This window comes from Lycorma delicatula, chromosome 4 (genome assembly GCF_047948215.1).
Source record: "Lycorma delicatula isolate Av1 chromosome 4, ASM4794821v1, whole genome shotgun sequence".
NCBI classification, from domain to species: Eukaryota; Metazoa; Arthropoda; class Insecta; order Hemiptera; family Fulgoridae; genus Lycorma; species Lycorma delicatula.
In genome coordinates, this window is record NC_134458.1 from 113,224,223 (window position 1) to 113,250,084 (window position 25,862).

Sequence of the window (25,862 nt, forward strand, 5' to 3'; positions counted from 1 at the left end):
GAGTCGAGTGGAATGGTAAAAAGTGTTTGTTAGATTGAGACAACGATAGAGGGACCTGTTAGTTAAGTTGTCTGTTAAGTTGGTTTTATTCAGTTTTAGGTTGAACTTCCTAAACTAACATTAATTTCATCTAAAACAGAAAATTAAAAAAAAAAAAATTGTGTAAATTTAGTGATTTTAAAATTGTGTTGATCATTATTAAAATTCAATGAGAAAATTTTAGGATATTAATTTTAATTAAATTTAAGCTAATTATTATCACTATACACGCTGATTAGCCTATTTAATCATTTATCAACACTTAAAATTTTTGTATATCTTATCTAAACCACATATGACAGACTTTGTATAGTTGTAAGTCCCATCTTATCAGCATGAAACTCATCCAAGCGTGAATAACGATTTTTTGGTAAGTTTTTATTGTACAGTATCTATTTATTTATTTACATTAAAAAAAAAAAAAAAATACTTTCTTTTTAACACATATATAATTAAAAAACTGCAATTTCTTTAATGCTTTATTTTATAACTGATATATATATATTATAAATTATAAATTAACTATATGTAGTAAGGTATGTATTAGCATCAGAATAATTCTATTATTTTAATAAAAACTCAACTTACTACTTTTCAGTGTTTTTTACGGAACTTTAAAAAAAAGTACAGTATTAATTTCGGTCGCATGGTTGGGGGTGAAAAAAAATTTTCTTTACGTTTTGAGATATTATGAGTACAATAAAAATATCATTCACTTAACTGAGTTTTCGTATAAATATATATATATATATATATATATATATATATATATATATATATATATATATATATATATATATATATATATATAGAGAGAGAGAGAGAGAGAGAGAGAGAAAGAGATGCATATATAAACTTCTGTGGCTCAAAACTCTCCAAAACTATTAAATTAGTTTCATTCAAATTTGTATACACTGTATAAGTAAGTCTATCTAAAGTTGCGCATGTGAAAATTTTATGAAGGTTGGTTGAGTAGTTCTTAAGTTACGCTCAATTTAACGTCGAAAAAGTTTGAACGGGGAAAGTTAGAAGCGTGGTTCGTTATGATACAAAACGTCGGAACGTTGACGGTTCTTTTTCTGTGGTATCTATTGCTAGAAATATTAAAATTAGATTAATAAAAGTCGGTCTTCGTGCGCAAGGGTTTTTTTTACATATGATTAAATGCGCTTTAGTACTGGTTTTATTAAAAATATTTTTAAAAAGTTAAATTACCTTTCCATATTTTATTTTTTTAAATCTTTTTTAATGATTAATATCTGATGAAGTAGCGATCACTACGAAAGTGCTCATGAGTATGTGATAAATAAATATATATGTATATAAATATATGTAGATATATATATTCATATATATAATACAGTTTTAACTGTAGGCCTTATTTTTAACCGTTTTTTAATTTTTACAGATATTTAAAATTAAGAAATTAATAAATAAATTTATACATATTAGTTATACATAATAGATGCTTACATTATTTTTTATATGTCTGACTTTTTAACAGGAAGTAAAAGGAAGTATCCTTCTCACTGTAAACGTTTTACAATATAGAAATAAAATGAATCTTTTTCACAATAAAATCTTTAATAAATACGTCCATTTTTCACTTTATGACTTAAAGTAACTAGAATATTATCATTATTAGGTTCTAAATTATTCAGTAAGATGGAATTTGAAAAATTATATCCTTTTTTATCAAAGAAAATCATCAGGTTTTTTTTTTTAAGAGGGTTTCTTTTTAAAATTTATTTATTAAGATATACTCAATATTGCACGTAAATTTTAATGAATTGTGTTTAATGAATGTTGTATAATTTCAATGTAATTTAATGATATTTATTTCAGATTTATTTCTATGGAAAAATTGTATAATTCTTATAAAAATAAAAATATTTTTACCTTTTACTTATATATATATATATATATATCAGTAAAGGGTAAAAATCATTCTGTATATAATCATTCTGTATATATATATATATATATATAAATATATATTTACAGAATGATTAACGAAGAATGTAACAAACTTTCAGGTTATATTCTACTGGTGAAAATAAAGAAGAAAGTTCATATAAACATAGTTTCGGAAACGTTTCGTTAGCGAGTGTCTGCTAGCGAAAGATTTCGTCCTAATTCCTGAGCCTTTGGTAAAATTAAGCCAAACTATAATTCTCTGGTCTCAAATTAAGGGATAAATTTAAAGGTTTTTTTTTAATGAAATCTGACCCGAAAAATTGAAAACAATAGGTCCTAAAATTTTTAATATTTTTTTTTTTTAGTACTTTTGAGAAAGCTGGAGTAAAAGATAAATTTCTGGGGTAGAAAAACACAATTTTGTTTGGCGTAAAAAAACCAATGTTAAATAGGTAAATAAATGCATAAAGTTTTTAAAAAAAACTTCTAGAAAATTTCATTCTGTGTAAAATGTTATGAATAAAGTCTACAAACGTAAAAAAGTTTTGAAGTTTATTAAAATCATATCAAAATGCGACAGATTTTAAGTAGGTATAAATGAAGCAAAATGTCCAATATTACAAAACGTTTCTGAACCAAAGTTTATTTATGAATTGTTTTCTTTATTTTCAGTAGTAAATCATCTACTTGATCGTGGATACCGGTGTTCTTTGGTGGTTGAGTTTCAATTAACCACACATCTTAGGAATAGTCGACCTGAGATTGTACAAGACTACATTTCATTTACAATCATACATTTATCCTTTGAAGTAATACGTAATGGTGGTTCCGGAGATTAAACAGTAAAAGAGAGAGGGCGAGTGAGGTAGGTATTACCTAACTAACCAAATAGCCGAAATAATGCTACAAAAGGAAGATTTTTGCGTACTTCTATTTGCACCTCTAACAGTGTGTGTGTGTGTCTGTGTGTGTGTGTGTGTTCGTGTGTATGTGTGGGGCTGTATGTTCAGTTTGATACTTCTTCACGTCACAGGCAATTCCAGGGAAATATTCTTCTCTTTGGAACCTTGATTCTTTTCTTGGATGGCACTTTAAATCCTGGAGTAAAAGAAAAATGTTTTTATATTTAAGCTATAAATTCGAAATTCTAATTTTATTAGACTATTTGGGTGCTGCTCCGTATGGATAAAAATTATGAAATATATCTGAGAGAATATGTACAGGAAGAAGTCTTTTGAATTTTTCTTTAGGTCTGATTTTTTTGTATCGTATAGGTAGGATTATCCTTTCTTAACAATCATTCATTTTTCTTATCTTTAATTTCTTCTTTCCCAATACCGGGCCTACGGTGTAAGTCTGACCGTGTTGTATTTTCATTCTTAAAGATACCGGTAAAACCTTAGTATATCTAGTTGAAGGGTTGCCAATGGACCAACTTGTGAAATCTGTTTTTTATATGGTACTTGCAGATTAAGCTTGATATTTAAAATGCGTGTCGGATAAATATTCCATACAATATATATTTCGCTTAGTAATCCTTTTTTTGGTAAAAAAGTACCTCTTACTATTCTTATGTAATTAATACAAAATACATATATTTTATTCAAGCTAAGAATGCATCTGAAAAATATTGCGTGATGATCAAGGTGATTAACCACAAACTGAAATCATTCAGTTTGTCTTTTATTAAACAAAAAATAAATAAATAAACAACAATGGTGATGATTTTTTTTACGAAAACTTACAATATTTGATTAATAAATTTTTAAGTACTTTTCACTAAAAAGGATAAATTTTAAATAAACATGTATACTAAGTAAAATTTAGAAATTTATTTAAAAATAAATATACTTTATTTTTGGATGTAAGCTGTTATTTAGTAATTAATTTTATTTATTAAAATAAATATTAATATGCGATTTTCTGTGCCGGAGTGGTAGCGTTTTGTCCTTTCATCCGGGGATCCCAGGTTAGAATTTCACTTAGGCATGGCATTTTTCATGCACTACAAAATTTAATTCCATATTCCCACGTACAAGCTTCTCTGATGAATTAATTCTAACAAAAAAAAAAACTTGCTTAATTCTGCACAAGAAGACTTTTCATTTCCGACGCTCTTACTATTTTGCAGTCAGATACGCACAGATTTTCATAGTATAACGCACTGCATACGTTCGATTAACCAGTAGATCCTATGTTTTCTTTATTTTCAGTAGTAAATCATCTACTTGATCGTGGATACTGGTGTTCTTTGGTGGTTGAGTTTCAATTAACCACACATCTTAGGAATAGTCGACCTGAGATTGTACAAGACTACACTTCATTTACACTCATACATATCATCCTCATTCATCGTCTGAAGTAATACCTTACGGTAGTTCCGGAGGTTAAACAGAAAGAGAGAGAGAGAGAGAATCAACAAACCCTCAAATTTGTTTTTCAAATTTAAATTGAGCGTAACTCAAGAAAACTCGACCAACCTTCATAAAATTTTCACAACTTCAGATACACTATTACAGCATATATAAATTTCAATGAAATTGATCAATTAGGTTTGAAGATTTTCGAGCCAAAAACTTTATATATAGTGCTACATGTACACATGTTTCCATTTATATATATATTTATTTATATAATAAGGAAACCCGAATCCAAGTGAGTGGTGTTTTCTTTCTCACACCTTAAAACGTAAAGAAAATTCATTTTCAACCCCTACAGTCCCATTATGTGACCAAAAGTCATACCGTAATTTTCTTCGAAAAGTCAGTAAAAAAAAAAAATTAATTCATTTTTCTATTACAACAAACATTGTTTGTTAAATCTTTCATAAAACACTAATTAGTTTAGATGAAGACTGAAATGTATGTTTCATATTTTGAACAGATTATTTTTCAAAATATCGCAAAAATAAAAGTTGTTGACATGAAAACTGATTTTAATAAATACATTCCCTGTAAGTAAAAATTAATCAAAATAATATGAGTATATTGTAGTGATAAACTAATTATAAAATAAGAAAATTAAGTATTTATACGTGTAGTATTTGGAAAATTATATTTTATGGAAAATAAGTTAGCTAAATATAATATTATTATAAAAAATGATGTGTTACGAAAGTAATTTGTAAACAGCTATGATATCATCATACAAAAATATTCAAGTATTAATAACATAAATACAAAACTGTAGATTAAAGAAGTCAGTGTTGTTCTCTTTACATAGATGCAATTATTTTATGAAAGAAATAAGAATTAATTAAAAATCCTACTATATTGTTATCGGATTATGTTTTTAAAACAAAATAATCCATTCAGAACACGTAAGAATTAATTAACTTCTTTTTTTTACCTTAACATTTTTAGGTAAAATAAAATATCAAATAAGTAAAATGAAGCATAAATAGAGTTTACCAATAAAAAATAACTAAAACTCATCAAGTTTTACGAAATTTTTTCCAACGAAAGTTCTACCAATTTTTTATTTTACTTTTTTACTGACAAAATCTGTTTTTAAAATCTATTCCGTGCGTGTAAACTGGAAAAACAGTTTTAATCAGAAGGAAGAATTTAAGATTTAATATAAGTAATAAATATTAGTTTATTTTAAATCACTGCATAAATTTCACTTAGAGTTACATACAATACAGTATTTAGATAATTTTTTTTTCTTATTGCAGAGGATTAATTTTAAAAATATAAGAAAAAAATGTATTTATGTATTTTTTCTTTGTTTTTTCAAATTATTATTTTCTTTATTTTTGAAAAACTTATATATTATAAAATAATATTGAATATTTTTACTTCCCGATGAATATAGCTAATATGGTAATCATGTCAAAAATGGAGAATCGAGTTTTTTTACAATTTTTACGTTTTAGGGTCCAACTAGTTCATCTAGCGCAAAAAAAAATCATATGTATGTACGTCCACTGCTTCTGGCCTAATTATTTCAGGATTGACCAACCGAATTTCTTCAAATTGCATAAAATATTTCTACATATGGGCAATGATCATATTAATTTTTTTTTCAAAATTCATTAAGATAACCGGAGGATATCGCGAAAAACCAATCTTGATTTTCTTCAGAGACGTCTTAAAGAAAACTTTATTAAAGCAAATTTGTTACTACAATATATATATAAAAGTAATCCAAGACCGTTTTTCAAAAATCAAACCCCACCTCTTATAATTGAAATACATGTTCTTTTGCTCTACCTCTTTTCGGTTTAAATATTTTTCAAATTTTTTTTGAAAGTATATACAACACATGTAAGCTATCAAGAATAGTTTGCAATTTTGTTATAAATGACAGACCTAATATGCAGAAAATTTTTTTTAAATTCTTTTCTTCTTATATTTGCTTTCATCGTTAGGGGGGGGGGGTTGTTAGATTCAGAGAAAACTTTACTTAAGTAAATTTATTAAGCTTAATCTAAACATCAATGTTCTTAGAAAAATCTTTCTTAAAATTTATTCCCCCACCTCTTTTTTTGGCTCTAACTCTTTTATTTTTTTTATTATTATTAATAACCGAGAAAGTCGTACAATTTGCCAGCTTTTTTCCGACGACGTATGTATGTATATATATATATATATATATATATATATATATATATATATATATATATAAATTAACATGGAATAAAGTAACGATCTAACAATTAAAAGTCCGTTTTATCCTTGCGTAATACAAATATATGACGTTATTCTTAATGGTTTTATTTCAGATAATAAGGAATAATTATTGTCAACAACAAGTAATTATTATATTTATTCCTTTTTTTTTAATAATCAAGTAACTTTTTTTTATTCTTATATAAAATCTGTTTTGTTTGATATTTTAAATTGTATTAAAAACATTTCATTGTTATAAATAATAATTAAGATTGATTATTGAATCAAACTTAAGTTATTCTTATAAAAGTAAATAACTAATAAATGTTTAGATTAATTTTAGTTTTTTAAAGAGTGTATTTAAAGAGTGAAGTTGACAAATTACCTCTAATTAGAATTCGTAAAATGTTTTATTGCAAAGTATATCAAAATTTATATTATAAAGAATATAAATCAAAAGTTTAAAAAAAATCATTAATATAACGATATAAACGTAAAAAATTTAAGTTAAACGAATAAATTATTATTTTTTGTTATATTTATTGTTAATAAACCGATTAAGTACATAAAGAGTAAATAATTAACAATTATTGTATTGTATTATCCACACATAGACCACACCTTATTTTACACGTCCATGAAAGATTAAAATGGAGAAACTCTAAAGGAGTAATCGGTAATCATATAATAAGATAATCGATAACGATATAGGTAAGATCATCGATAGTTAATTGATGATGATGATAAGAAGTAATCGGTAAACGTATTGGTAGCAGTGAGTTAGAATACACCTCGAAGTTAAATGAACTTACGCGTGAAAAGCAAAAAATCTGTTATGATATTTGGATGAAATAGTACGATATATATATATATATATATATAATTTTTTTAGAATATATATAGTTTTTATTTTAGAATTTAGTTTTAATATTTTGTATTTAGGTGAAATTTATATGATAAATTTTTTTTTTCTATGTAAATTTGAATTTAAACCAGGATTAGATACCCTGTTATTCTTAATTAGTAATTTTTTTCTAAGGTAGTATATTTTTTATAATTGAAATTTAATAGGTCTGGCGGTTTTTAAATCTTTTATAATAGATATATATATATATATTGTTCAGTTCGTAAATCAACTGGTATACTTTAATTAAACGCTAAAATATGTAGAAAATTAACAAACAATAACTGTTACTTCGTCATTTATTTAATTGAATTTTAAAGCACATCAATTTAATGTAATCTTGTAATTAATTTAGTAAAAATTACGTGTAAGAAGACATGAAGGAATACAAGAGAAAATACAAGTATATAATAATCTGTAAAACATAATATATATATACATATATATATATATATATATATATATATATATATCTTTTATGTACTACTAATATATTAAATCTTCAATATGGAGAAGGGATTATTTGTTCCATATGAAGATTACAGAATAATAGTCTTTTATTCATTTTTTGAGGGCGTAGAAGACCAATTTTAGTAACAGTTTAAATATTAATTGTATTTCGATTACTGATTACAAATCTAATATGAAGAATGATAGTATTTAAGTCGATAAAACTAACATATTTAGTCTGCATGTACAAGAAAAAAAAAATCAAATTCATTTCCTGTTATTTGGACAACGCTACGTAGTAAAGTTTTTAATGTAATATAATAAATATTCCAGGAATTGGAAGTGTTTAAGCAAAAAAGGAAATACTTTATATACCATAATGTATAGAATTATATATCGATCATAGCCCTACCTTATAATAAAATACCGACTCTTCAAAAGAAATCTATTTAGCAACAATGTTACTTAACTTTCCTGGTATTTGTATAAAGCATACAATTTAACCTTTTCCCCAATCGTAATGCTAAAAACGCTTATTACATACAATTTTACTTATTTTCTTAGTATATATATATATATATTTTTTAAAGTTAAACTAGATTTTTATTATCTTTACGCAGCTCAATTTTTATGCTGAAAAAAGGCCCCGGCCAGCTTAAACAAGGCATGGGGTCTGGACTCTTGTTTTGTTATGGAAAGCTAATTAAAATGTATTGAATCAAATATCACATGGATGAATTGAAAGACTCCGAAAATATTCGAATCCGTAGATTTTTCAGCGTCCCAAGACAAAAGTTATATACTTTCTCCCCAATGCGCACGTATCCAATATTACAGTTTCCTGCATGATGAGGTAGGGGTTAGGTGGGACGCCTAGGATTTTCAGTGACCGATGTAGAGTATTGGGTTTTTCACCTAGTGCACCAATAATTGTGGGGGGGGGGATCTGACCCCAGATTTCCCTGACCTCATTTACCTAGTCCTGATACTTAGAGACCACCAAGCACCAGTTCAATTATATTCCCGGTGTTCTAAACTCACTGCTACGATAAGTTCACCGATTACTTCTTATCATTAATTTATTATTATTGCAGTCAGAATAGGTTTCTAGATTGGTTATATTATATTTCTGACACATTTCAAAATATTAATAAAACAGTAATCCGTAAACAATTGGATTTACCCTATTTAAAAATAAATAGAACATATTTTAATATTGTATTCAGTTATAGAATTCTTAACTAGCAAATTACACATCATACATTTACCAGATTGGTGTTTGTCGTTTCCGTATGACGTTGAGAAATTATAGAATGTGTGAGACACTGTGTATCGTATCAACAATTGATCCCGTACAAACTCTTAAGTATCAAAATAGATTTAAATTTGAACAAGTGAACAAATAAGTCGATTTAAAAAAAAACAATTAAAGAATTATTCAAGAATTAATTTCTGTTTCCAAAATTAAACGAATCTCATCTCATTCATTTAATAATCCGTTTTGTATGGTTAAATTTATTGTTTGAGATTATGTGTTTCATTCCCAATAGCAAGTGCCTGTTATACCGTAAAAAAAAAATAATAAAAATAATTTTGCATGAGTAATATTTCGAATTAGATGTTCAAATTACCGAGGTTTTATTGATATACTTTGTCCTACAATCCTTCTTCATCATGTTTAATCTATCTACTTGTTCATTTCATTAGGTTTTAATAGCATCTTTTATTATACTAATTTTTCATTATTTTGTGGATTCACTCTTTCTCTCTCCCGAAATAAACAAAATAAAATAGATATAAAAAGATATTAATGTTAAAAATTATTCCAGCTAATTAAAATAAATATAATAAAGTTACTTCCCAAATGAAATTGACATAATTTTAATTTTAAAATCATAAGTAAAGTTAAAAATCAAACACAAACACACACACACACACACACACAAATAAACAATCAACAGCGCCTCCTCGTAGTGAACGTAAAAGGCCTCGATAAATGAATAAAGGTCAAATATTAAGGACTCCATTACCCCTACCTACACAAATAATCCCAAAATAAAAAACTATCTGCATACATTTAAACCCGATCATTTTAAATTTAGACATTGTTTCATAATTTATTACAATTCAAATGATTCAATCTGGCGTACGTATATTTGGAATTATGTGCTATTAAAAAAAGATGTTTTAAATTAAAATGTACATGAAACACATAGCGTATCTTATTTTAAGCTTAACTATAAGTAAACGATTTTTCAAAAAAATATTTTAAATTAATTTTTATACTCTATATATACGATCCGATATAGAAAAAATTGGTGGTCTCACAAGTATTTTTTTTTTTTACAATTTGGAAACCTATCTTGACTACATTTAATTATATCGTTTGTTATAAAAATTATAACTTATGCACCTAGATAATCTTATTATTATTTAAATCACACCTAAAAAAAAGCTGGCAAAGTTAAGTTATGTATTTAAATTAATGTATTGTACGAGAACCGGCGTAACCGGAAAAGTCATTTTTTGACAGCTCTATATTTGACGTAAAAAATTTCAAAAAAGTTTTGAAAAATATTTAAACCAAAGGCAGATAGAACAAAAGAACAAAAATTACGTTCCATTTTTAAGAGGTGATGTTGATTTTGAAAAAAATCTTTTTTGGACTATTTATATATGTTTTGTAGATAACAGATATGCTTTAATAAAATTTTCTTTAAAATTCCTTTAAAGAAAATTGAAATTGATTTTTTCGCGATATCCTCCCAATACCTTAACGAATTTTGGATCTTTTTTCGGAATTCTCCCCCCCCCAAAAAAAAAACAGTTAATCTTTTAACCAATGGGCCAAAGATCGATGTATTTTTAATATCCAATAAGAATAAGGTGGGAATATGCATATTTCAAGATAGTAGGAAATAACTCAAGATAGCAAGAAATATTGATATTAACAATAACCCGGTTGGAGAAATAACCCAATTACACATAACATGCTCTTTTATACCAGTCATTTTAAACATTTTCCATATTGCATATTTTACATGTTAAAAATATAAGCATTATTGCTTATAATTATAGATATAAATTACAAATATAATCAATCAAACTACGCTCGCTTCGATCGTTAAACTCGACTAATTAACAGTAATGTTCTGATTATTTAAATAATAAATAACTACAGTAATTACTGAAGTTATTAAAAATGAATTAATCTAACCAAACTCGACATACGCTCGCTTCGCTCGCTAACCTCGACTAATTAACAGTCATGTTTTGATTATTTAAATAATTGCCGGCCTCCGTGGTGCAAGTGGTAGCGTCTCAGCCTTTCATCCGGAGGTCCCGGGTTCGAATTCCGGTCAGGAATGACACTTTCAACAAAAAAAAATATATATAAATAAATAAAAATTGCAGTAATAATTATTGAATTTATTATTTAAATATTCAAAACATTACTGCTAATTAGTAAGGTTAGCGAGCGAAGAGAGCGTAGTTTGGTTAGATTATAAAATAAATAGATATTAATGGTTATAAGAAAGGTAATATAAATGGTTATACTTGGTTATTGGGTTATTTCTCCAATCTGGTTATTGTTAATATCAATATTTCTTGTCATTATTAGTTATTTCCAAGTGAAAAACTTGCAAACTTTGGGGAGTGGGGAGAAAAGAAAAACTGCCAATTTTGAGTTTTTATTTTGAAACATGCATATTCCCACCTAATTCTTATTGGATATTAAAAATACATCGATTTTTGGCCAATTGGTTAAAAAATTAAGTGTTTTTTTTTGGGGGGGGGGCGGAGAATTTTGAAAAAGATCCCGAATTTTAAAAATAAATTCATATGATCAATGCCCCATATATAGAAATATTTGAGGGAAATTTGAAGATAATTGGTTTGGTCATTCCTGAGATATACAAGGCCGAAAGCCGTGCGACACACATATATACATATATTTATTTGGTCTAGATGAATTAGATGGACCCTAAACATATAGATTTGCAAAAAACCCAATACCCAATTTTTGACATGATCAAAATACTTTCTCCCTTAATATAAATTACTCTAGCTATAATCGCCGGTTAAGCATAAAGGATATTTAACTTTGAAAATAATTAGAAATCCCACAAAATCTTCATTCATCATTTGAAGTACGCTTTTTGTAAGGTTTTACAAAATATCAACTTAATATTACGAGCAATATATCAAAAGTTTTACTTTAAATTCTCTCTGTAAATAATTAAAGACGATAAAAATAAAAATAGAAATTATGAATTTCAATAAACCTGAGGTTTCATTTTTATGAGTTTTAAAATTGGAATGGTTGATCTTGAAAGACTAATAAGTTGCTAAGATTTATCATAAAGTTAATCAAAAACTAAAAAAAAACCTTACATTAGCATCCTGGCCCATTCAAAGATTTTTGTAGCTCGCGGACTCAAAAAAATTAGTTATAAACATTTATCTTATTTTTATATATTTATAAATAATTTGGAAAGAATTAAAATATCAATCTTATCGAATATTTTATTTTTAAATAAAAAAATAAAAGACTGTAATAAATAAACTGCAGTCAAAAACCTCAGAACTGAATTTAGAGAGTACATAACAGTTTAAAAATGTCCTAATAGAAATGGTCATATTTCAGTTTTATTTCCAAATAAAGTTTTTAACAGCCTGAATTTTGAAATAAATAATATATCTATAAATTATTACATAAGAAAAGATTCAAATGCGATTACATTAAAAAATGCTAAAAAAGATTATAAAATTCTTCCGTTAGCTCAAAAGTAGTGTAAAATGAGATACGCCTTTCTGGCTTAGCATGGCAACATATATTTATAAAGCAGCGTAATATTTGTGCGTTCGATTGAAATATTTTTTTTACTGGATTATGGCCCTGGATATAGATTAGAAATACTGGTCCGATAGTGAAAAAACTTTAAAAAATCTGAATTTGATCCTTCAAACCTTCCTATATAAAAACCGAATTGCTTAAATTATTTTTTCCACTTTTGGCAAAAGTTATTGTACATTAAAAACATATCTTAATGTAATGTGTGTGTGTGTGTGTGTGTGTGTGTGTGTGTGTGTGTGTGTGTGTTTATTTTTGTTGACAAAAGCTAAGGTTTTTCGTAAAGTAATCTGGGCTCAAATGAGTTTCATTTGATACAAAATTAAAACCGTAAGGAAAGTACGTAAAATGAAGTATATATTTTTATTTTTCATTAATGCTTGAATCAAACGAAAAAATCTCATAGTTCATTAAAAACAGAGCATATTAAAATATGGCAGATTTTAACCAGGTATTAAACGAAACAAAACTTTTAATTATGTAATATTGAAAATTTCGTTTTCAATTAACAGTTAAACCGTTACAAAAGAATAACATTTTATTTTATTTTAATTCTAGTATTATGTGCTAGATAAACACCCGCTGGCTCTACGGGGCAGGAAGCACAATCCTTGTAGTTTCTCTCGAGAGAAGAGTATTTTACATTAACCTTGATATCCCCACTTGTCCAGTTTAGGTTTTGTAAGTCTGGTCGATGTATGCATGCATATTTTAGATGATTTTACTTTACCTGATAAATATTGAAACCCTAGATTGGGCTTTTTGTGTACCTACCGCATCGGATAATGTCTGGTAAGGAATATGGAAAGAACATCATTCCTCGTATTAAATACAAAGAATGGATTATATAAAACATGAATTCAGTAAGAATCTAGCCAAAACTTTATTTATCCTTGATTATTTCGTTCATTGGAAATGATGGAATCAAGAATGCTTCATGAAAAGAGACAAAGGAATGAAATTAGGCAATAAATCCCATCCAAAGAAGAGATCAAAACATTTTCCAAATAATGGACATCCCCAAAATTCTTCAAGAGAATACGGGTAGCATATTACTATCAATAATTTTGAATCGTATACTTCAACACACAGTTTTTACTTTCCTGGCATCGTAGCTCTTGAGCTATTCTGCAAGTAGAGTATATAATCATTCAAAAATATGGGTTTTTCTATGTATAGCATTTCGTCAAAATCTTTCCTTCAAATAGCATTTCTCGACGTTTCATGACCCAGGAACCCCTCAAAATAAAACAAAAAAATTTGTGGGGTAATGTTTGTACGTACGTATTTACGTGTGCTGGCATGTTTGAACCTTAATCATTTTTGGCAGGATAAACCGATTTTGATGAAATTTGGCGCTGAGAATTGTTTATATGAGTCAATTTGTTGGTAAAATTTTGGGAACAATATATCTAGGAGGTGGAGGGTTTTGGGGGGTTAATATTTTCAAAATTTTGCAAACATAACTTACGTTATATTATGCTCAGTTCATGCGTGCATAATTATTTTGCTATTTTTTTTTTTTAAATTGGCCCGTAAAATCAAAAAAATGTTTTTATTTATTGTATATTTTATAACCAATTTTTTTTTTTAATGTCTTCTTAGGCATAGTGGCAGTGCAAGTTCTAAAAATAGTACTTTAGGGACTATTTTTAGAATATTAAGGATATATCGAAGTAAAAAATATAGATTTTTTTTTTTAATTCTTGTTTCTTCTTAGGCATAGTGGCAGTGCAAGTTCTAAAAATAGTACTTTAGGGACTATTTTTAGAATATTAAGGATATATCGAAGTAAAAAATATAGATTTTTTATTTTATTTCTTGTTTTTTTAGCCGGTGGTTGCACAAAAAGCAAAAACTGAGGATCAGCAAATGCTTGTACTTATTTAAAATGTTTTCAGTAAAAGTAAACTTAAAATACTACAAGAATAACGTACCTTAAGTATTTTTAATAGTTGTTTTTTAGTACTTTCATTTTTATGTTTATGTTCCTATTTTACGTAAAGTAATATATATGTATTCATTGTGGTTTGAATATATATTTTAATTATTGAAAAGTTTATCCGTATATTAGAAGATGAATTAAATATTTTTCTAATAATTTTTATACAGACCAATCTTTTTAGCAAAGATATAATATTTCTGTCGTTCATCAAAGGAGTTGAATAATCGATTCAAGCAAAAAATAAATTATATTTTGAACTCTGTAAAATTTCTACTTTGTATTACCAAGGAAAATCTTTCAAAATTAAATTTTATTAAATATTTTTTTCTTTTAACTTAATATAATATATAATAACTGTGACTTAAATACATGTAAAATACAACATATTAACTAGTTTTTCCTTTTTCTTTAATTATAATATATACAAGTAAGTTACAATGAAATCTATAAAAATATTTTAGAATAGATAATGGACTCTTTACTGCATAAGCGTATAATAGTTGTAGGTTAGTTTTTATAGCAAAGACGTAGTTCCATATATGTACAAATAATAAATATGCAGACGGTTCTTGAATAATAATAATAATAATAATAATAATAATTGTTTCAATGAACTTAAAAAGAAAGAATCAGTTGGTTTATTTCAATGTCACTGACCTATCTATAAATCGCATATACCACAATTAATTTAAAAATAAAAACTATAAAAAAAGAAATATTTTTTTTTTAATTTTATTTAAAAAAAAACTAGATCGGAGAGCTTAGATATAGGTTTAAAAAAATCTAAAATATACATATTTTAATCCAGGACAGACCTATTATAATTACTTGAAACCTGAAGAATTATTATTTATCTTCCCTGCGTATCCTTCAGAAAAGGTTAGCTTTTCGTTATTTATTTTAAGACAAAGAAGAAAAACCATTAAATATTAATAATTTTATTTAACCTGTCCTGGAACAAAATTTTTAAATAGTTCATACCTTTATCGTATTATAATATACGTGGAAATTTTAGTACAGTAGTTTAGCTAAAATATATATTTTTTTTAAATTCGAATACTTATTGATCAATTATTCTTTTATCTTTTATAAGGCAGTAACGGAATGGTTATAAAGAATCTAACTTGAGACATGAATAAATAATGAAAATGAATAGTCAATCATAATTATGGAGATATAACTTAGTTTTATTCCATCGATACATATAGATTATTCCATGGATAACAAAATTCCTTAAATTTTCCCACCCAGTTGAATATATTATTATACATTACACGTTTTTCTGATATATTAAAAAGACTGGATTTTTAAATGGGAATCACTACTTTCAGAGATTGGTAATATAACTTGTGACTCTTGTATTTTTGGTACTTTAAATATTTTATACCCATAAGAAACGCTGAGATTGTCAAATAGGTAATTAATGTATCCCTTTTTTTTGTTTAATAACAATAACATAGCGTTTTATATATATATATATGTATATATTGTTTCAATTCAGTGGAGATAATTTGATTGTTTATATTCTCATATTATTTCTCTGTTTACGCATGAATTTCCAGTTCTTTTAATATAAAAATACAAATCGAAATGATATGAATAATTATTATAAATGAACACTCATTTATCGAACCGTAATGAAATACGTCGATAGTTAATTTATAAATTAATATACAGTATTTCTTTTAAGTGTGTCACCATTAGAATCTCTGATTTATAAGAATTTCATAAAAAATGTAATGAGGAACTGACCTTTTTTTTCTAAGGAATAAAAGTACTGTACTGAAATTTTTCAATTCACTTTCATTTTTCCAATATAGCTAGCAAATTTACTTTTTTAATAGCAACCGCTATTTTGTTTTGCCAGTTTTTCATAGAAAATATAATTTAAAGACCTTTTTTAACTCATATTTTTCCTTGAAGGAAGGTGAAAATCGGTATGGCGACCAATACAATTTATTTGCTCCGTAACTTATATTTTTATTAGTTTTAATGTTGTTTAAAATAATAATACAAATATAATTACTTAAGGTAATATTTAAAAATGTAAATTTTTCTTTTATAGTTTTATACCACTTTAAATCTGGAGTCCAAATACAGTATAAATTCATTGTGCTAGTAGATAAAAAAATTATTTTTAAAATATACCGTTGTAGACTGTTCAACGTATGTGTAGACAGATTGAAAAGAGATTGGATGTAGCTGTTGAACAATCGCATTTAAGGAAAAATAGCCAAGAATAAAAGACGTATTCAAATAATGTTTTCTATCTAAACCTGCAAACATAAATTGCAATCAAAGATAAAATTTGGCCACCGTATTAAAAAATTTAATTGAATTTAAAAATTCCAATGCCGTACTTTTAATCTTTAGGGAAAAAATTAAATAAAATTCCCTCCATTTAAATTTTTTATCTCTTATAGTTTCAGAGACCATAACATGATACATTATTTAAAATGAACATTCTGTAGACGCATCATTATAATTTAAATGGTTATTTTATTTGTATGATATTACGGAGATTTCTCAATATCTTTTCCAGCTTTCTTGATTCAGGACTGGTAGGTAGCTGCGTCCCTTGTTCATGTAATATGTGCATTTGTAGATTATTACAACTAAGCCCCCTCAGGTCTGGCTGTATTGTTAATTAGAACATAACGACAGGTTGGTGGTCGGGATCAGTATTGAGGATCCAGGATTCTATCTGAAAACCTCCAAAAAATTATAAGAGTCAATCAATAATTTAAATAGTAGATAAAATTAACTTTTTAATAATTAACAAACAATGGTATAAATATTAGAAAAAAACAAAGGTCATTTAACTTAATGGTCAATGACCTTCTAAAGGTAAAAGAAGACGTAATATCGTTGTTATTATTATTCTACTGTAATGCAAGCAGTAAAAATAATTGAACAACAATTCTCACATGATTATTACACACATAAAAGTAATCCTGCAAAATAGTTAACATACCATAAAAAATTAACAATGAAACTTTGTAAATAGAATTTTAAGTGTTGGGAAAGTGAATTTTAATTTCTAAATGTAAAATATTCTGAATGATAACTGACTTTTTTTTCAAATTACATAAAATTTTAATCGGTTTCATTAAATTATAAAAAAAAAGCTGATAATAAAGTTGTAATACTTTCCTGGCACTGGTTATTTATTCTTTTATAGTGGAAAAATAATTATACATGAAAAACGTTAACTAATATTTCTTTTTTTGGGGCTGGGGGTAAATTATGATGACATTTTATTGTAATATTATTATTAAAACTTTAAATAAACCAAAAAACTTATTAAATATTCGATATTTTTAAACTTTGATCGGCTTCCCCCCAACATTGCCCCCCAAAGTAATTTTTTTGGGTCGCTTGTACTATTGTGCCTAGAAACGCGTTAGAAAAATTCGGATAAAAAATATGCCATTAATAAAACGATAACGTTTTTGGATTTTGGGGGAAGGGGGAATTTGCGGGGAAATTAAAAAAAAAAAGTAGTAACTAGCATGCACACATGTAGCTACCATTAAAAAGGGGTTATGTTTGCAAAATTTTGCAAAAATTAACCCCAAAAACCCTCCACCCACTGGAGATATTGATACGAGTATTTTACTAACAAATTTTCCTATATATACAAGTCTCTTTACGAAGTTTCATCAAAATCGTTGTATCCAATCCAAAGTTATTAAGCTTCAAACACGCCAACACACTTACATAAGAACAAACGTTACCTCCCCTCTTTTTTTTGTTTTTTGTAGTTCCTGGGTCATAAAATTCGAAAATGCAAAAAATACCATACTCCTTTTTTTAACTGATTGCTATACTTTCCTTCTTAAAGCATAACAATAGAGCTATGATACCAGGAAAGTAAAATGAAAATGTATTTAAAACAAATTATAACTATTACACGATTTCTCTGGAAAAAATGGACAAACAATTTTTATTTTACTAAACATACTTGAATTTTATAATTATTTTGTTAATTAAATATTAACGTAAACATATTAAACAATAATTACCGTAAACGAAAAAGATTCTATTCTACATAAATAAATTAAATAACAAAAAAAAGACCCACAATGTCTTGATTTATTGAGTACGAGTATTTAATAAACAATATTGCAACTGATCGTCTCATTCGTGGCATAAAATTTATGGAAAACGGCTGATAAAATGCAAGCAACTAATACAATTTTAAAGAAATAATATGAATCTTATTGACGTAGTATTAGGATTACGTATTTCAGCCAATCGGCTGGCAAGAAAAAGAGATGTGATCTTGGAATTTATGATAATGTCACTCATTACAATGAAGACAATGCGAACAATCGAGATGGTTATGGCATTTAAATACGAATAATACAAACATGGAATGTTAATAAATAATGGTTTTTTATGTAATTCTCTAATTTTATGTCATAAGATTCTTGTTACTAATCTACTTCAACTAAGGATTTTTTTTTTAAATACACAATTTAAATATTAATATAGATATTTGCCTAAGCTTCAAGGAGCGTTGAACTAATAAATAATTCTTTTATTAAAGTTTGAATATGGTCTTAGGCAAATTTACATCCGTATATTTCCATTATTTGGTTAGCAATAAAAGCTTAAAACGATAACTATATTATTTTACGTCGAGTAATATTTTGAATCGTTATATAAATCACAATTTGTGAAAGAATTAAAGATTTCCCATAAATGAAATGTAGGATAAAAGTAGTTAATTTTATTTTAATATTTACTTACTTTACATAAGAATTAAATTGGCTCACGCGCCTGCTTCCGTGGCGTAAGTGTAGCGTCTCGGCCTTTCATCTGGAGGTCCCGGATTCGAATCCCCCCGGTCAGGCATGGCATTTTCACACGCTGAAAAAATTGTCATTCATCTCATCCTCTGAAGTAATATCTAACGGTGGTCCCGGAGGTTAAAAAAAAAATTGGCTCCTGCATCCAAGCCACACTCTGTCCGTACAATCATCACCTGTTAGATTTTGTGGCAGAATATAACTTCTTGTCTCTTAATTTGATTTCCTTCAACGACGATTTGTTGATCAATAATGGATAAGATCTTTTAGCCGTACATTTTTCTCCATCTTCTAAACAACTTTACCACATAAGCTGTTTCCTTTCAATTCTCTCTAAAACTGTTTCATCAACACCCTTTATCGTAGATTTATTCTCGGCCCTATCAGCTGAGGTTCCTCTGGATCCTTGACGTTAATAACCATTTTCAACACCTCCAGTCTCTTTTTATTTCTCCATTCAATTGCCATTAATACTCATAAATATAATTTATTATTATAGATTCCATTTTTTTCTATTTTTAAGGGACTATCGATGAAAAATGTGTATCCCATCATATATTGGTGAATACTTAGAAAAAGAGTTATTACTGAAAACTTTCTTAAAATCTTAAAACATTTTTAGACATGATTGTAAATTTTGGTTATCATGCGAAATTTTTAATAGAGTGTGATGTTTATTCTTTTTTTTTTTGCTATTATTGACAAATTTAAGTTTTTACTCTATTAATTAAGAGTTATGAAATTTTATTTTGAAAGATCGTTATTTTACTTGTTTGTTCGTTTTCATTAAAAAATAGCAAAAGGTAAAAATAGACAATATGGTGGTACATTTGTTTCATTTTATATCTAAAAAATTACAGCCAAATTTATCTATAAATAAAATATCTACTTCCAGTTAAAGTTTTTAAATCTCTTTTGGGACATCCTATGATAGAATGAAAAACTACTATATTATAGCTTTATGATTCAATTAATAGATAATGGAAGAAATTGGAAGTAATTTACATAAGAGAACAATTAATGTTAAATTAAGTTTGATAGAATTCGATGATTACTACTGAAAAGAGATAGTTTTACAACAGATTTAAATCAATTGGAAGCAGTAATTAATTTTTTTTTTTTTATTTTTAAAAAATAAAATCATTACAATAATTTAGACTTTAGTTCTAATTAATGATACTTTCTCGGGACTTGTCGGCCTGAATTAATAATCATAATATCGAAACAAAAGAAAACGTAATTAAACTAGAAACTGGGTAATTACGCAATCAATGATAAAATAATTACACTGTAAAACTGTACAATAACACATAATGTATAAATAAAACATGTGATTATGAGAAAGTGTCTTTAGTTATTTTATTAAAATGTGATTGTTGTTTTACCTGTTTAAGTTTTTTTTTCATTTTTTTTAAAATTAATTAATCATGGTATAATGTATTTATTAAATGATAGCTTACTTACATTAATTAATAATCTAGTATAACATGATTTTTTTTTTTTTTGTTATAATATTAGGGACTATAATGAACAATCACCACTAAATTATCCCCTTATCTTTATAAACTGTTTTAATTATTATTATTTGTTTTAGGCCAATTTTTCACACGATTTTTTAGGTTAGGTATACCGTATTTTACCTGTTAAAGAAAACACGCACAAAACTAAGTAGTTTAAGTCCCACTATCTTTTCTTTTTTTGTGAATGAATTTTTTTTTTATTGAATTAAGACGGATGAAAAATTTAATAATAGATTATATTCATCAATTCACGAATACAAATTGGATATTTCCTTATTTCAATTAATATATTCCCAGCTACGTCATAAAACCATTAATTTCAAAACAGTACTACCGTATATAAACCAATATTAAAAAATCTGGAAATTTTTAGAAAAATTTTGATCAATTTTCTGTTTTCATAATTTTGAAAGAAATGTTTTATTTTTAAATATTATAAACAAACTAAACTTCATTTTAATAAAATTTCAGTTAAACATTTTTTACCGACTTTTCGAAGAAAAGTGCAGTATTATTTTTGGTCGTTTGGTGTGAATGGGAGATGAAAATAAATTTTCTTACTGTTTTGAGGTATGAAGAGTATGAAAATAGCAATCACTTAAACTCAGTTTTCCTTTAAAAAATATATATATATTTATATATAGGCCTATGTATAAATTTTTGTGGCTCGAAAATCTCCAAAACTACTAAATTAATTTTATTAAAATCTATATATCCTATAGTAGTACATCTGAAGATGTGCATATGGAAATTTGATGTAGATTGTTTGAGTCGTTCTTAAGTTATGCTCAATTGAGCGAGGCAAGTTAGAAGCATGGTTTGTTATAACGTTGCAAGTTAGAGCGTTGACGTTTCTTTATCTGCAATATCTATTGTTAGCAATATTAAACCAAATTAAAAAAATATATATAAAAATTAAATTAACGAAAAGTCGGTCTTCTTGCGCAGAACTGCGGAAGAATTTTTTTTATTCTTAACAAGAAAATAATATTTTTTTTAATGATAGCTATTTAGCTAAAAGTCATCTAGAATAATTATGATAAATTTTTAAGAGTTTTATTTATCTTAAAATGCAAAATAAAAATGCCAAAAATTAACAACTGAGGAAATAATAAATATTTTAGTAAGGAATATGGAATTATACGGAGCGAAGATAAGGAAAATAAGATATGCATGAATTTATACTGGAAGCATTTGAGAGAATTGTAGAAGAGGAAACTGAAAAATATTTATTGATTAAAAAAGTTATGAAATGGTTAAACATTTTTTTTTTAAAGAAGATATCAATTCTAGTAGATACTTTGGAAAGAATTTTTTATATTAGGAGAATAAAAAATATATTAAATTATAATTAGTGAGATCTAATGAAATTATGATTAAATCTCGGTAGAACTAATATGATAAAAACAGGAAAGTATATATGAAATCAAAAAAAAAAATAATAGATAAAAAATAGACTTCTTTTTTAGTAGTTGGGCTCAAACACAAAACTTTTCGATGTCAAAATATACAAATAGATTTTTTTTTCGTTTTATAGCAATAATTCTTATGGTTACGACATATCCTGAAGCATCAAAAGAATTTTAATAAATTCTGAATGAAATGAAATAAATAACGTTGAGAGAGACTTTCGTATAAAATACAAATTAGTTATGGAAAGTAAATTCTACGACTTTACCATTATTTTGAAATACCAAGCACATACCTGTGAATTATAAATGTTTACCTCTTTTTAATAATATAAAGCAATCGTTTATTAAATTTTTAACTTTTAACATTGAAGCAGTAAAATCAGTTACTTCGTGTTCGCTGATATTTTTACTTAAATTTCGAAGGTACAAAATGTAAATAATTTTGAAGAGAACTTAAGCCATAAAAGTTTCTAGAAATCCACGGTTATTGGATTTCTGTAATATGAAAATAATTTTTTAATATAATTTTCAGCATTTTACAGCAGGAGATTCAAATAAGATTTTTATTTGTATATCACTTATACAAAAATTCTGAATAACAAAGAATCTATTGTTTTACTTATTTTAGATTTTTACTTCTTTATTAAGAAAAAAGCACTTTAAAATTTATCTAAAAGCATTATTAGAATTTGTAAATATATTTATGTTTTTTTTCATATTTTTATATACAGAATAAATCGTACCGACTTCAGAAGTAGAACGTTAGCGTATTCAACTTTCATTTGGAACATTATGGTTTGTAGTTCTTGATCCAACAAGGTATTTTTAACAAGCTAAAAATTGTCTCTAATAGGTTAACAACAAGAATTGTATCTTACTGGAAAAACATTACGAAATCTGTCCACCCTAACAGAATTAAAAAAATTGAGAAAGTGAGTATAAAAAAAATATTAAATAGAAAGTGAAACATACACAGCTTGAAAGATATGAAAACTTAAAATCCGCCAAGGAATATTTTAGGATAATTTACTTTATTGAAAATTAAGCTAAAATAGAATTAAAAATTAATTTAAAAAATAAAACTAAATAAATGAAAAACTAAGTTACACTTCAATTGATTCTTTTTATTTAAAGAAAATTAAATATAGCGCAGCTTAAAGTAGAATTCCTGTACACATAGAGAAGGAACGACCTGATAAACTCTGTCAGGAATATAGATTTCCTAAAAATCTGTTACGCAGAAATACGACCACTTTCTAATTCATGTACTCGGTATTTTGTTTTTAGGAAAAAAAAACAAAAATACAACAAAAAAGGCTTATTGTGGTGAATTTTACATGAATTTTTCGTCGATAATAAATTATTTAAAATTTTAAATGGATAATTTAAACTTCATTTGACCCATCCAGTTTTTAGAAAATGAAATACAAATACAAAAATAAGCCTATATATATTTATAATATGTATATATTATACATTAAAATCTAAAACATTTGGATTTTGGACTTCTTCTTAACTGCAGTAATAAGCCCTCATTGAGAGCTTCTCAACGATAAGTGGTACTTATTTTCATTGGTTCCAAAGTTATAGCCAAATAAAATTTTAATTAATGAAATATTTGAATCTTATAGGCATATCGGTTCGAATTCGACTTTATTTCCTTTTTTAAATTTAAATATATTAATTTATTAAAAATTATTAACCTGTGATTTTAAAAAAACTTTTACAATAGATATAATCCAATAATAACAAAAAAAATTAGAAAAAAGATGAGCAGTTATTACTGGAATAAAATTTTATATACTACTAAAAATGTATATATATATATAATTTAATAAGCGTACAAAGAAATCATGTAGTGTCCACATCAGATCCTTTTTTGAGAGAAATCATGCAATCATTATAAATTGTTTTCAATAAATATTCTTTTTATTTTTCTGGTTTCATAGCTCTAGTACTATGCTTTAAGAAGGAAAGTATAGGAATCAGTAAAAAAAAATGGAGTACAGTATTTTTTGCCTTTTATAAATTTCATGACCAGGAACTCCAAAAAACAATTATTATGTTTATTAATTATGTTTGTACGTACATATGCAAATGTGTTGGCGTGTTTGAAGCTAAATAACTTTGAGCTGGGTATAACAATTTTAATGAAATTTTGTACAGACTCATATATATATATATATATATATATATATATATATACGGGAAAATTTTATGGTAAAGTTTTCGGGTCAGTATCTCCAGTAGGTTTTTTGAGGTCAATTTTTGCAAAAGTTTACAAACATAACCCCACTTTAATGGTAACTACATGCGTGTCTGCTAGTTACCATTTTTTTTTAATTTGCCCCAAAATTTCCCCTTCTCCGAAAATCGAAAAAACATTTCTTTTATTTTTTGCATATTATTTAACCGAATTCTTTTAATGTTTTCTTAGGCATAGTATTAGTAGAAGCGACCAAAAAAAAAAAAAAAATACTTTGGGGAAATATTGGGGATGGGGAGCCGATCAAAGTTTATAAATTTCGATTTTTTATTTTTATTTTTCCAACCCTATTTTAATTTATTTAAACCTTTAATATTTTTTTACTTTAATATTATTAAAAATTTAAATAATAAACTTCTAGTAATAATATTACAATAAATTTTCTTCCTAATTCACCCCCACTACCAAAAAAATAAATCCTAGATAAATTTTTATTGGTTATACATATTTTAGTGGAATTATTTTGTTTCTTCAATTTAACATAATAAACGTAGAAAATCATAAAATTTTCTTGGAAGGTGATTTTGGAGATGGAGGACCAAAAAATAAAAAATAAAGATTTCTTAATTTTTAAAACTCTTTTTGATTTAAACATATAACGATAATTGTACAGTAAAACGTCAGTATAAATTACCGCCCACAATAAAAAATAAATCTCAGCCAACGTTTTATCATGTATATTTATTTTTCCATTATATAAATAAGAATAAATAACCAATGTCAGGATAATAATGCAACTTTGTTATCAGTTTTTCTTTTCCAAATCGATTTTTTTTGAAAACCAAGAATAACAAAAGATTTCTCAAAATTGTTCGCTATAGAAGAACTTCTTTCAAAATAATTTTATAACAAAACAAAATTATTATTTTTATCCGTAGATAAGATGTATATCTACGTAATCTCCGTACTGCTCGTTTGTGAATCTACTCAGAATCTTTCCATGGTAATTGTTCCAAACAAAAATTTTAGGAACACAAATAAAATATTTTTTATGAAGAATAAAAAAAACACGAAAATCATTAATAAAAATGTGTACTTTTCCCACTTTATTTTATACTGAACTTTAACTTAGTTGATACGAGTTCAGTGTATAACATATTACAACAATGTTTAAAAACTTCTGTCTT

At 26.0% G+C, this 25,862-nt stretch overlaps 1 long non-coding RNA gene across 1 annotated transcript; it reads left to right on the forward strand.

Annotated features, from left to right (window-relative positions):
- LOC142322922 (uncharacterized) lies at window positions 1-25,404 on the forward strand. The gene is made up of 3 exons (XR_012755965.1): window positions 1-409; window positions 2,629-2,821; window positions 23,201-25,404. It is a non-coding gene; the product is annotated as an uncharacterized LOC142322922 (long non-coding RNA).
- Window positions 25,405-25,862: the final 458 nt, after the last annotated feature.